A 14,191-nucleotide genomic window follows, 5' to 3' on the forward strand; every position below is an offset into this window, starting at 1 on the left:
TTTGATTTTTTTTTTTTTTTAGATCGCTTTAACTCAACCTTGTGTTGAAATCGTAAGTCCGTCATTTATTCCTTGATTTGACGTAGTTGATGCAGTACATAACATAATCTTTTCAGTATGAATTAAATACACAGAAAACTATTTGGATAGACAGTTTATTGCAAGAAAAGAGTTTGAGCTCAGAACCATGGTTCCAGAACATAGTGAATCATAGGCAGCGCTACCTAAGTAAAGAACGATTTCAGCACAGTGTATTATGTATTTTATTCCATCTTCTGACCAAAGCCCTTCGTATAGAAGGAGTTTTCGTAGAAGCTTCGAAAGGAGCTCATTGGATTGTAAACTGGAAGTTCTAGCGTCCTTTTTAAGATTCAAAAGTGAATGAAGGGCAACAAGCCCCCCCCCCCAAACAAGCCCATTCTTTCCCCAAAAATCCAACAAAAATTTTGGGACAACCATATTGTTCAACATAGTTGAAAGGTTCAGTAATTTGTCCTTGGGGATGACACCCCCCCCACAACCCTCAGGGCAAGGGCTATAACCAATACTAAGTGCCCATTATTAACGTATAAAGTTTTTATTGAAGGTGTGGTCGTATAGACCTTGGAGGGAATTATTCGATTGGAAATCAGAAGTTCTAGTTTTATTTTAAGGGTCAAAAGTTATAAGGGCAACTAGCACCCCCTCCCCCCTGAAGCCCTCTTTTCCCCAAACGCATCTGATTGAAATTGTGAGATAACCATTTTGTTAAAAATTACCCGAAGAACATAACAATGCCCCCAAGTTTGACAAAACCCCTGGCACGCCCCGGGGACATATAAGGTTTTTATGGAATGGCTGGTCGTTTGAACTTTGGATGGGGTTCATTTGATTGGAAAAATTGGAAGTTCTAGTGTCCTTTTTAAGAGTCAAAAATGATTGTAGAAGGCAACCAGCCCCCCCCCCCTCTCCCGTGATCAGCATTTCCTAAAACTCATCCAATCAAAATTTTGGGACAGTATTGTTGAAAGGTCCAGTAATTATGCCTTTGGGGATATCAAGTTTTTTTCTGTGTTTCCGAATTCACTTGAGCCTGCGGTACAGTTTTTTTTACGAACGTTCTGTTGTGTTCTGTATGTTATTCTTGTTGCTGATTTTTAGCGTGCTTCTGGTCTTTCACTTGTTTCCATATGTGCAATGGTGCATAGTCTTTGATCACAATTTTTTTTCGGTCTGTCTTTATGTTGCACTTTTTCTTAACGAAAAAAGGGCCAAAGCTCCCAACACCTCCCTTCTAAGATAAATGCCTGCCATTACGCCATTGGTCAAAACATAAAAACATAAAATATATACCACTAAGGTCAAAATCACCAAATTTGTATTTATCTTCTTTTGTACATCTCCGCTGCAGCTACCGGTTGGCGTATTCACGACTATACCATCCGCTCCATTGCCATTCAGTATCTCTGTCAACCAGCACGCTACTGTCTGCCCAGCCCTATGCATCAAGTATGGGATTTTGAAGAAGGAAGAATCCACAAGGTTTTGTGGAACATAATCGTGCTTAGCATGATTAAATCAGAACTTTGCTCACTCTCACGAATCAAACAGTTCGTGGTAACGAAAAGTATAGTAAGAGGGACTCGTCTTAATAGTAACCGAAACTCTAAAAAACGGAATTTTAATATCAATAGATATATCAAAAGAATTGGAGTTTTATGCTGATTTTAAATATATAAGTTGCATCAAGTTTACTCATATCAATCAAAAGTTACGAGCCTGAGAAAAATTTGCCTTATTTTCAAAAAAAGAAAAAACACCCCCTAAAAGTCATAGAATCTTTATGAAAATTACACCATCCGATTCAGCGTATCAGAGAAGCTTACTGTAGGGGTTTCAAGCTCCTGTCTGCAAAAATGTGGAATTTTTGCTTTTTTTTCCCAGGGGTGATCGTATGGACCCAGAGGTCCAAGAATTTTGGGAGAGGGCTTATTTGAACAGAAATTTACATTTAAGAGTAGCATAGAATCAAGTTCTGGCACATTCTATTATGCTAGCCAAGCCATCAAGAAAGATTGGTTGAAATAGTCTCTTAACCTTCAGCGATGAAAACAAATTAACATCTTAATTCAAATATGAATTGCCCCTTGACATAATTTGAAGTCATCTGTGGCCCAAAATACAAAGACTTGCGTAAACGATGGGTTAAAGGAAAATCAGATAAAAATATAGCGAACCATTTATCATTCGATTCTGCCCTTTCATTCTCTTGTTTTATTCCCAATGGATCTTTGACCTCTTCTTCCCTTCTAAGCTTTTCGTCTTCCTGTAGTTTTGTAATTCTCCCAAAATTTTGTTTCCCGCCACTGCCAACTGAATCTGCAAATTTTGTCTCTTTTTAAAATTTATTTTTCCATTTCCATTTTTCTGAAATTTTCCACTCGTGAAATAAATCATCATCAACTTTAACTTGGACTCTTGCGTCCTTAATCTTGACTCTGTAACATTTAATTTGTTGTACTAAACTTTTAGTATGCGTGATTTATTGAAATATTATATTTTATTTTTTGTTAAATTGATTTGTTTGTGGGTTCGCTGGTTTATATTAACAAAAAGCATTGATATCAGCGGGCCATATAAAGTCGAAACAAAAACCATAGGCAGCGCAATAGTGCAGTCTAAGTAAAGATACCGGATAAGTCAAATTGTTACCACAGATTATGTAACATTATATTGTGACATATTCACCTCATTTAAATAGCGAACGCAATTCAAATTTGAAACTATTCGAAAAATGAAGTTATAATTATTATCTTATCCGTTGAGCATTGTTCGACAAAGAATATCCAGGAAATTTGGAGAATTATTGGCATCATTGCCGTAGAAAACTTGAATTAGTTAGAAATTGCCAGATATGCCGATTAGAAGCGATAATTCACACCTAGAGCATGGTAAAACTGATAACAATAGAAAAAGAGAATGGGTTGGTTCCAGTTATGCGTGCACACAAAATTTCTAAATTGTGAGAAAAGTATACACATTTTTATTAAATCCACCTATTTTATTCTCAGCAGATATTTCGTACAGCATGCTGATGCACAAATAAATGTTCTACAAGTATAGTAGCGCTGGCGTTGTGTGAAATGCGACTAATTTCAGTCATAATTCTTAGCACATTTAAGTCAATTCTTTTTTTGGAGTTGGTTAAAACATTTGGAAAAGCGAAAATAGCAAGAAATCAGCATGGTATTATACATAGAGGCAGTTCTACATACATTGAATAGTATGTGAATCTGAAACGTAAGAAATAGGATGCTCTCGTGCCTTGTTAGGCGTTTGCAAATAGCAGAATTTGGAGCTTACAAAATTAGAATTTGGAGCGTATATTGGCTATTATTAATAGCGCTTATTAGGCATTTCAATGACAAATAAGATAATCGGAGTTTCAATTAAGTACTGGAAATAACAATTAAAAAATGAAAAGATTGCTGGAGTGGATTCCCTTCTACCAAATTCAATTACCAAACTACAACCGATTTTACTTATCTAGTTATAGTGCGAATATCGTTATAAAAAACACCTAGTCTTATTCTCTTTTTCGATGATTTATTTTTCATTCAGGAAATTCTATTCAATGTATATCTACCTTCTTATGATTCAATTCCTGTCCTATTTGCAAATTTAGAAGGTGTATTCATTTCTACTTTTAAAAGTTTTAAAACAAGATAATCTAATCTTTTTTTAGGGGAAGTAGCAATTAATTTTTGTTTCTTCTTCTTCTTCTATTTCACAGCAGGCGGGCTTTTCATTTGATACTATTTAGCCCTTTTCTTTTTGCTTCACTCTGTGGGCTACAGAGCTACTGGCTTGGTTGTCTCTTATTTATTCGATATTCTGAGATATCTTTCAGTAGTTCTTTCTACTCAAGGAGTTCAAATATAAGATGACAGATATTGATTTCTCTGGTCTGTGTGTAGGTATAGTTGGATAGGCTCTTGGCTGATAGTGAGATTTTGTAGTGTTTGAAGCACTTTGACAGTTTACAAAGCAAGGTATGCTGTGCAGACGTCAGCATATTACATTCGAATAGGCAGTGGTCAATTGTTTCATTATACATATTACAATACCTGCAAAGAGGGGACAGGTGAGCAGAACCACTTGAATTAGGAAACTGATAAGAGAATGCAAGAAAATTTAGTCCATTTGTTCCAGAACGAATTCTATGATAAATTTTAGAAAAATACTTATTGGAAAAGGGGTAAAGAATAGGATTATTCTTATTAAACATAATATCTGATAGTCTCCATCGGTAAATATCTCTAATGGGGATTGGTCTCCCACTTCGATGGTCAATATTTATAGCATTTTTTGCTATTTCATCAACCTGATGATTACCACTTATACCAGTGTGGCTAGGAATATACTGAAGATAAGTTCTTATGCCACTTGAAGCAAGATTATCTATAATACTAAGACAATGATAAGTGTCAATATCCAACTTATACTGAGGAGCTGAAGACAGCAGCTCAAGGCTTGATAAAGAGTCAGAATAAACTATAATATTATTTGAGTTAGCAATCGAAGGTTTATTTTCCATAAGGTTTTTTAATGCCATGATTATGGCATTTAACTCAGCAGACATTATAGATGCATTATTATACAATCTCTCACCCATTGCAATTTTCAGGTGAGGAAGGAAAGCACCACTTGCTACCTTCTCTTTTATTTTGGACACATCAACAAATCTTTGGAAATGGTTTTAATAAGTAGTTGTATTAAGTTCAGCAAATGTTTTCTGGACGAAAGCAATGGGGGTTAAATCTTTAGTCCACTTTGAGAAATCCGTATTTATTATAGAAATTGACCAATTCCATGGAGGGGATTGGGGGAAAGTAGTCGCAGTAGACTTTTCGGTTACAGGGATCTTCTTCTGAATATTGGCATACTCATCTGCAATGCCTCTATACATGACTGGATTTCTTAACCAATTATGTAGGGTGTGTGAGAATTTGATTCAATTTTTGTAAGATGTTTTATCAAGAGAAAGCTGCGTCTCTCCCTTATTGTTGTTAATCCACTCTCCATAAGAAGAAACTTAGTGCTTGTGGGTTTCCTAAGACAAATATGAGACGTATTATATCTTTTTAATTTTTTGCATCTGGGTCTTTGCACATGCACCATATACGATGAGCCCATATTGAATATGGGGTCTTATATGCGATTTATAAAACTGGAGTAAGGTTTTCTCCTTACAACCCCAGGGTGTGGAAAGAAGTCTTTTTAGTATACTTGTTTTTCTATAACATTTTTTTATTGTGTTTGAAATGTGGAGGGGAAGTTAAGTTTTTGGTCAAGCATGAGACCTAGGTAATTAATATGATTATCTTCTGGAATAGTTGTTCCATTAATATTAACATCGTGTTCCATTAACACGATTTCGGTTTCGGTGAAATTGGATTATTTTTGACTTAGTAGGTGCAATGGGTAGATCTGAGTGTTGAGAGAATTTTTCAAATTGCAAAAGTGGCTTTTGCAGCTTTGACTGTGCTACCTCAAAGTTATTGCCCGATGACCATAGCACCAGATCATCAGCATATTGTAGATTCGTGTGGGGGAGGTTCACGTCCCAGAAATATAGGACAAAGAGGAGGCAGCTGAGGACTGATACCCTGAGGAAGGTCTTTGGTTATTGTCTTTTGGGGTGAAGAGGCTGAACCTATACAAACAATGAAACTTCGCAATTCTATACAAGACTTTATAAAAGATATTAACTTGGGGGGTAGTCCAGGGTTTGTAAGTTTATTTAAAAGGATTTGGTGGTTCACGTAGTCATATGCCCCTTCAAAATCTAGGAAAGCTGCAACTAGGACATTATTTTTTTTAGAATGATTCATTTATTGGATTTGTTAACAATATGAAAGCATCTGTTGAGGAATGGTGTTTCCTGAAACCAGTTTGAGTGTGAGGGATCATATTATTTTTTCCAACAAACCATAAGAGTCGATAATAGATCATTTTCTCCATTATTTTCCCCATCACAGGAGTAATCATTATGGGCCTATAAGACTCAGGGTTATTCTTGGGTTTATTTTTCTTTAGGATTGGTAGGAGGGACGAACATTTGCAGATATTGGGGAACATAGATGAAGCCCATGCATGATTATAACAATTTAGAAGTTGCTGTTTGTATGAAGGGGTGAGATTCTTTATCCATGTAGGGTGTATATTGTCATAGCTGCCGCTAGTCTTGGTCATAATATGATGTATTGCATTATTCATTTCCTGGATTGAAAATGGGCTGGATATATACTCGGATCCTGCGCGAGGCTGGTAACTTGGGTTCATAGGAATTGGGGACATTTTGTTACAATTTATTTGATGTTAGCTTATTAACAAAAAGAGTGGCAAATAGCTTAGCTATTTCATTATCATTGTCATAATGGGTATTATTATATATAAGCTCATACAGGAGTGGGTTGGGGGAAGTCTTTTTCCCACAGATGTGGCTTATGACTTTACGTATAATTAGCTCATGTGCTTCTCTGGAGAGATTATTTGCAAAATTATTCCAGTAGTTATATTTAGCATTTATTATCGTCCTTTTTAGATTAGATTCTGCTTTAAATTTTTTTAAATATGTAGTAGGTGATGGTTTTTTTTAAGAATGTTCTCTTAGCTGCCTTTTTTGTTCTCCATTTATTTTGGCACTCATTTGTCCACCATGCTTTGGGAATGTGTTTAGGCAAGGTTTTTCTGGGTTTCGTCGTGGGGATAGCATGATTAGCTGTATTTATTAGTAAAGATGCCAAAACTTCAGCATGTGTGTCAGCTGTTGTATTTGAAATGCATGAATTTTGGGTGAAACTTGTAATTTCATCATTTAGCTTATTTTGGAACATAGGCCAATTTGCTTTAGTGTTGATATATTTGGAGGTATATGATAGGTTTTCAGCAGGTTCGTTTAGGAATCAAACTATGGCAAAGTGGTCAGTACATAGACTATCAATTTTATTTATATAAATTTTATTCAAAATATTTAAAGACACAATTTGTAGGTCAATTGTGGAGAAACTGCCACTTTTGGGGTTGAAATATGTATTCTGGTTTGGAGGGGTAGCAACACCTAATTCAGTATTATTTGAAGTCATATGCTCAATGAATTTACCAGCTTTGTTTGCTGGTTTATTCCGCCACAAAAGGCTGTGGGCATTAAAGTCTCCACAAGTAATGATATTTTTTCAACATATTAGAATTATTTATATAGCTGAAGAAATCCATGGCAGCTGTAGTTTGGCCATTAGGGTTATAAAAGCTTAATATGTAAGTTTTTCTATATTCAGTCAAACACTGATACCAATTGCATCAACATCATTTACAAAATCTGAAAAGTTGATTCCACAGAATTTTATATTATTTTTAACTATTAAAGCTACTCCACCTCCTTTTCTCTCTGATGATCTATCCTTTCTCAGGATAGTGTATCCCAGAGAGTTAATTTGTTGATTTTGGGTTAAATGAGTTTCCTGGAGGCAAGCAATATTGATGGATTTATTATTCATACAAGATATTAGTTCATTTAACTTATTTTCTGTGAGTGATCTTATGTTCCACTGGAGTATTGATATGTGTTGTGTTGTTGATTTAGTTTTCATATGAATTTGTATCAATGTTCAGCTTTGTTAATAGTAAAGCAAGATCTTTTTTTGCTTGAATGAGCATATGATCAGGGATGTAGATTTTTGCCAATTCTGCAATGATTTTTGTTTTCTGTAGTTGATGTATATTCATGGCTTGAACGGCATTATAGTTTAGAATGAATTAGCATATATTTGGGGATTGCATGTTTAGTTGTGCATCCTGTTTGTCTGTTAAGGGATTAATTCCTGGTAGTGTTTCTGGTTTGTTTCTTCTTGGGAGAGGGTGCCAGGCCGACCTCATCTCACTAGACAAGGAGGCTTGTTGACTTGGTGATTCATTCTGATAGAGATATGAGCTAAGGGGCTTAGAGAATGGTATTTTGTAAGGGGTATTTGATGCATTGGGAGTGTTTGACTTGGGAGTTTTATTTTATTTCATTATGGGTTTTATTTGGTGTGGTTGGGCAGCATTTGCTTCCATAGCTGCAAAAGGGCCTTCTCTGTTGCTACTTGGAGTGGTAGTGCTCTTTTATTAAATGCAGGAAATTGTGATTTATTGGTAGATTCATGTGGGCCTTTACAATTGATATATGTAGGCTGATTGTTGTTGCAAGTTGTCAACTCTTTACGATGGGAGCCTTAAAAGTCGCTAAAAGTTAGGAGAATTTAAATGTATTTATTTATCGCATGTTCCTGTTTCAGAAACTTTTGACACTAGATAGACTTCGGCTTCGATTCCCTATGCGTGTCGATTTGCATAAATGGGAATAACTTTTCTTTGATATTCATTTTTTCCTTCAGTGTAAATAAGAAATATCTACTTGTTTTTATCCATTAGAGTTGGGTTTACCCAGTTGAGTGACATCTTCTACAGGGATTGTGTTACCAGCCCTATCTGAGAGCCCTTCTTTTAACTCCTGAATTGGTATTTCTAGGGGAACGTTATATACTACTATTTTTGTATGGGATTGTTTTGGGTTCCATTTAGATAATTAATTGGGGTGTTCAGAAGAGATTTTAGATTTAATATTATATCTGTTGATTTCTGATCTTGGACAGCTATTAGCAAGGATCCATCACGGTGAATGTTAAGAAAAAACATTGATTTTAACATTTTGAAAATTGCAACCCTTATTGTAGTAATTTTTGTTATTTCAAAGGGGGCATTAGGAGAAATTTTGAGGTAAATTCCTAAGTTTTGGGAAGAAGAATCTTGGACTGGGGGAGGGGAAATACATTTGATTGGGGACGTTTTTTCCTTTTTTGGAGCTCCTAGAAAGGACCTCTTGAAACCCATTATCATCAATTGTGACATTAGCTCCGACACTGATCATTGTCCTATTCTCAGAATTTGAGCTTTCATGTGAGCTTTGTGATAGAGAGCTTGACCAGCCAAGATGGGGCAAAAATGGATCAATTTCATTAGTATTTGGGGTGGGATCCGGAGGGACTTTTTTTTAGGGGGAGTTCTTTGCATTGCCTATTGGAATAAGCTTTAAGCTAAACAAGAAAAAATAGTACTATGATACCAGACCGTCTGCACTCTACTATGGGGAAAACTTCACCATCCACAAAAGAAACACCACAATATGGCCCTGAGGAGGATTTTGAGTACCATTTGCTCGGTAAAACTACCGATAATTCGAGACAATAATTCACAAGAAATTTATTTATAAATTTCTCAAAGTGTTGCTGTTGAGTTTAATACATACCTGTTTACATGCTTTGTCAATAAATCCTTCTTCTTCTTCTGTTCTTCTTCTTGAATTGATAGATTTTAGGAATAAAAACACCTTAAATATCAGGGGAAAAAATTGACTTAGCAAATGTGGCAAAACAGGAAGCATAGAACATTTTTCAATTTTGCTGTTAACTAGGCTCACATGTTTACTCGATGATAACATGTACAATATCACATGTTACTTCAAGGACCATATATTTGGAAAAATATTGAAGTGGAACCTAAATTAAAGTGTAATGGACCCCTATTTTTCTCGTTTTTCTTCTGTTAAAAAAGAGCATAAATTAATTAAAAAAATTATCTTCTCAAAGTGAATAGAAAATCAGAGACAAGAACAAGATTAATTCAACAATGCAAAAACACCACGTACGTAAATTCCTGCGCAGAGGTAAGTGCCTAGCTCTGTCCCTCTGGCTATGAATGGCAGAATGAAATTGAAGTTACCCAAGTGCCTTTGAGAATGTATGAGTCATCCCCGTCAATGCTTTTTGGCTTGAATTAATAAGCAAATTCTTTCAGGACGTCTCGTACTTACAGATCGGCCCAAAATGAAGTTTCGTAATTGAAGATAAATGAAGTTAAATTTACAAAGAAGGCATTTTTCAGATAAAAGGGCCAGACGTCCCAACAATGTAGTAGGGCGAACCAATAATATAAGATATTTTATAAGAATAATATTAGATATTTTGGTAATACTATTGATGAATGCCTTGGTTTTAAAAATCATATATATTTTATTTGTACTAAGATTGCAAGAAATTTTGGAATATTTAGAAAGTTAAAGAATATGTTCCCGAATGATGTGGTAAGATTAATATATTTCTCTTCGGTCTACCTGAATTGGTCTATTATGTGAGTGTATGGTCTAGCACGTTCTCAGTTCACTTGAAGCAATTACGTGCAATGCAAAACATGACACTCTAAGTGTTGAATGGAGATAGTAAAGGCAAATCAGTTAAATCTCAATGTGTACAGTTGAATATTATCACTCTGTCAGGTCTAGGGAAATTATCATGCTTTATTCATGTATAGGCCTAAGTATTGTTCCAAATTAATTCCCAAGTGTTTCCTAAGGTTATTTCTTTCTGGTGATGAAGTACACAATTATCCTACACGATATGCTAATAATATAAGGACACCTCAAGTTTTTAGAACTAGATCTTTATTTTCAATTAAATAAAAAAAACAAGTTTTTTAAACTGAAAGTAAGGAGCGACATTAAAACTTAAAACGAACAGAAATTATTCTGTATATGGAAGGGGGTGTACTCTCCTCAACGCCTCGCTCCTTACGCTAAAGTTTTTTATTTTTTTAAAAAACAGACTTGTGAAAAAGAGACTAACTGGAGCGTAAAGAGCGAGGTGTTGATGAGGGGACAGTCCCGTTCATATACGGAATAATTTCTGTTCGTTTTAAGTTTTAATGTCGCTCCTTACTTTCAGTTTAAAAAACTTGTTTTTTTTATTTAATTTCTGATCGTTTTTTAGTTAATGCAGCTTTAATTTTGGCTCACCGTCATTGAATAAATAAACAACATTTGCATAAAAATTTTACTCTTCTTTTGCTAAATGGCTGTCTCTAAATTTGGTTCTGACGTAATTTACAAACTAACTTACGTAACGAACTTCTATATTCGTATATTTTTCTTCTGGCAAAAAATACGTTGCAGATATAGTTGCAGATTTTTGCAGATATGAGCTTGAAACTTGTGATACGCTGAATCTGACGGTGGGATTTTCATTAAAATTCTTTCACTTGTAGGGGATGTTTCCTCCCTCTTTAAAAAATCAGGTAAATTTTCTCAGGCTCGTAGCCTTTGATGAGTAATACTAAACTTAATAAAATTTATATATTTAGACTCAGCATTATAAGCCCATTCTTTTGATACATTTATTGACATCAAAATTCCGTTTTTAAAAGTTTCGACTACTATTGAGCCGTATCGCTTGTTTTTTTTTTTACGTATATGTTATTACGTATATGAGAAGGGTTCTCCCCTTAGTCAATACCACGCTCCTTACGTTAAAATTTAAAAACAAAATTTAATTCACATACCCCTGAATCACAAAGGCCGTTTAATTAGAATAGATAGCTCTTTTGAAAGCATTAAAAAAACTGTAGCGTAAAGAGCAAGGTATTGACTTGGGGGAGAACCCCCTCATATACGTAATAATTTTTGTTCGTTTTAAGTTCTAATGTTGCTTCTTACTTTCAGTTGAAAAGACTTGTTTTTTTTTAATTTAATTTCTGATCGTTTTTTAAATAATGCTTTGAAATCTGGCACACCCTTCATAGAAATGTCCCTTACCCCAAAGAAACATCCTCCACGAAAAGATTCTCCGGAGGAATTTCGTTAAAGTTAATTAAAAAAATTTGCAATTAAAACAAAATTTTATTGTTTAAAAAAAATGGAGTCGTTAAAAAGTGAAACTTTAGCGTCAAGAACGAGGCGTTGAGGAGGGGACGGCCCCTTTCATATACGGACTTATTTGTGTTTGTTTTAAGTTTTAACGTCGTTCCTTACTTTCAGTTAAAAAAATTTTTTTATTATTTCATTTGTGAACGTTTTTTAATTAATGCAGTCTTTGATTTTGGCTCACCGTCCTTGAATAATTAAAACAAAATTAGCACATTAATTTTACTTTTATTTGGTTAAATAGCTTTCTCAAAACTTGTTAAAATTTATTTACGAACGTTTGTATTAGTAATAAATATACGTAACTTACGAATTAACTTACATAACGATCTTCTATATTCATAGATTTTTAATACGTATATTAGGGGGTTTGCCCCCTAGTCAATACCTTGCTCTTTAAGCTAAAGTTTGAATTTTGTTTCAATTCTTTAAAAATGACCCATTAATCACAAAGGCAGTTAATTAGAATAAATAGCTCTTACGAAAATACTAAAAAATCTTTGGCTTAAAGAGCGAGGCATTGACTAGAAGGTGAACCCAATCATATAGCTAATATTTTTTTGTTGGTTTTAAGTTTTGATGTTGCTCCTTATTTTCAGTAAAAAAACTTGTTTTTTTATATTTAATTTTTGATTTTTTTTTAAAATAATGATAGGAAATCCGGCACCCCCTTATTAGCAATGTCCTCTTACCCATTACAACTTCTGGCATGGACTGACCTTCCCAGAGACCCTATGACCCACCCCCATCCGCCACTACCAGAAAAAATTCCCCCTGAAAACTTCTGTATAGTTCCCAATAACCAATACTATATGTTAACATTGGGTAAATTTCATAACTTTCAGCCCTCCCCCTGCGGGCTTTGAAGGATTAAATCACCCTAAAAGACATAGTTGTAATATTTTCGACCATGCTGAACAAAATGGCTATCTCAAGGTTTTGATCGGGTGACTTTGGGAAAAAAATGAGCGTGGGAGGGGGCCTAGTTGCCCTCCATTTTTTTTGGTCACTTAAAAAGGGCACTAGAACTTTTAATTTCCGTTCCAATTAGCCCTCTCACGATATTCTAGGACCACTGGGTCTATACGATCACCCCAGAAAAAAAAAAAAAATTATTGTTTTAAAACATAAAGTTGTGAGACAGAGTCAAACTTTAGCGTAAAGAGTGAGGCGTTGAGGAGGGGACAGCCCCTTTCATATACGGAATAATTTCAGTTCGTTTTAAGTTTTAATGTCGCTCCTTACTTTCAGTTTAAAAAACTTGTTTTTTTTATTTAATTTCTGATCGTTTTTTAGTTAATGCAGCTTTTATTTTGGCTCACCGTCATTGAATAAGTAAACAACATTCGCATAAAAATTTTACTCTTCTTTTGCTAAATGGCTGTCTCTAAATTTGGTTCTGACGTAATTTACAAACTAACTTACGTAACGAACTTCTATATTCGTATATTTTTCTTCTGGCAAAAAATACGTTGCAGATATAGTTGCAGATTTTTGCAGATATGAGCTTGAAACTTGTGATACGCTGAATCTGACGGTGGGATTTTCATTAAAATTCTTTCACTTGTAGGGGATGTTTCCCCCCTCTTTAAAAAATCAGGTAAATTTTCTCAGGCTTGTAGCCTTTGATGAGTAATACTAAACTTAATAAAATGTATATATTTAGAATCAGCATTATAAGCCCATTCTTTTGATATATTTATTGACATCAAAATTCCGTTTTTTAAAGTTTCGACTACTATTGAGCCGTATCGCTTATTTTTTTCTTACGTATATGTTATTACGTATATTAGGGGGTTCTCCCCTTAGTCAATACCTCGCTCCTTACGTTAAAAGTTAAAAACAAAATTTAATTCACAAACCTCTGAATCACAAAGGCCATTTATATAGAATAAATAGCTCTTTTGAAAGCACTAAAATAACGGTAGCGTAAAGAGCGAGGTATTGACTTGGGGGAGAACCCCCTCATGTACACTATATTTTATGTTTATTTTAATTTCTAATGTTGCTTCTTACTTTCAGTTGAAAAAACTTGTTTTTTTTAATTTAATTTCTGATCGTTTTTTAAATAATGCTTTGAAATCTGGCACACCCTTCATAGAAATGTCCCTTACCCCAAAGAAACATCCTCCACGAAAAGATTCTCCGGAGGAATTTTGTTAAAGTTAATTTAAAAAAATTACAATTTAAACAAAATTTTATTGTTTAAAAAAATTGAGTCGCGAGAATGTCAAACTGTAGCGTAAAGAGCAAGGGGTTGAGGAGGAGACAGCCTCTTTCATATACTGAATAATTTGTATTCGTTTTAAGTTTTAACGTCGTTCCTTACTTTCAGTTAAAAAACTTTTTTTATTTAATGTTTGAACGTTTTTGAATTAATGCAGGTTTTGATTTTGGCTCACCGTGCATGACCCATTA

Source organism: Artemia sp. Qi Xiang Cuo, chromosome 19 (genome assembly GCF_049724085.1).
Source record: "Artemia sp. Qi Xiang Cuo chromosome 19, ASM4972408v1, whole genome shotgun sequence".
NCBI lineage: Eukaryota > Metazoa > Arthropoda > Branchiopoda > Anostraca > Artemiidae > Artemia > Artemia sp. Qi Xiang Cuo.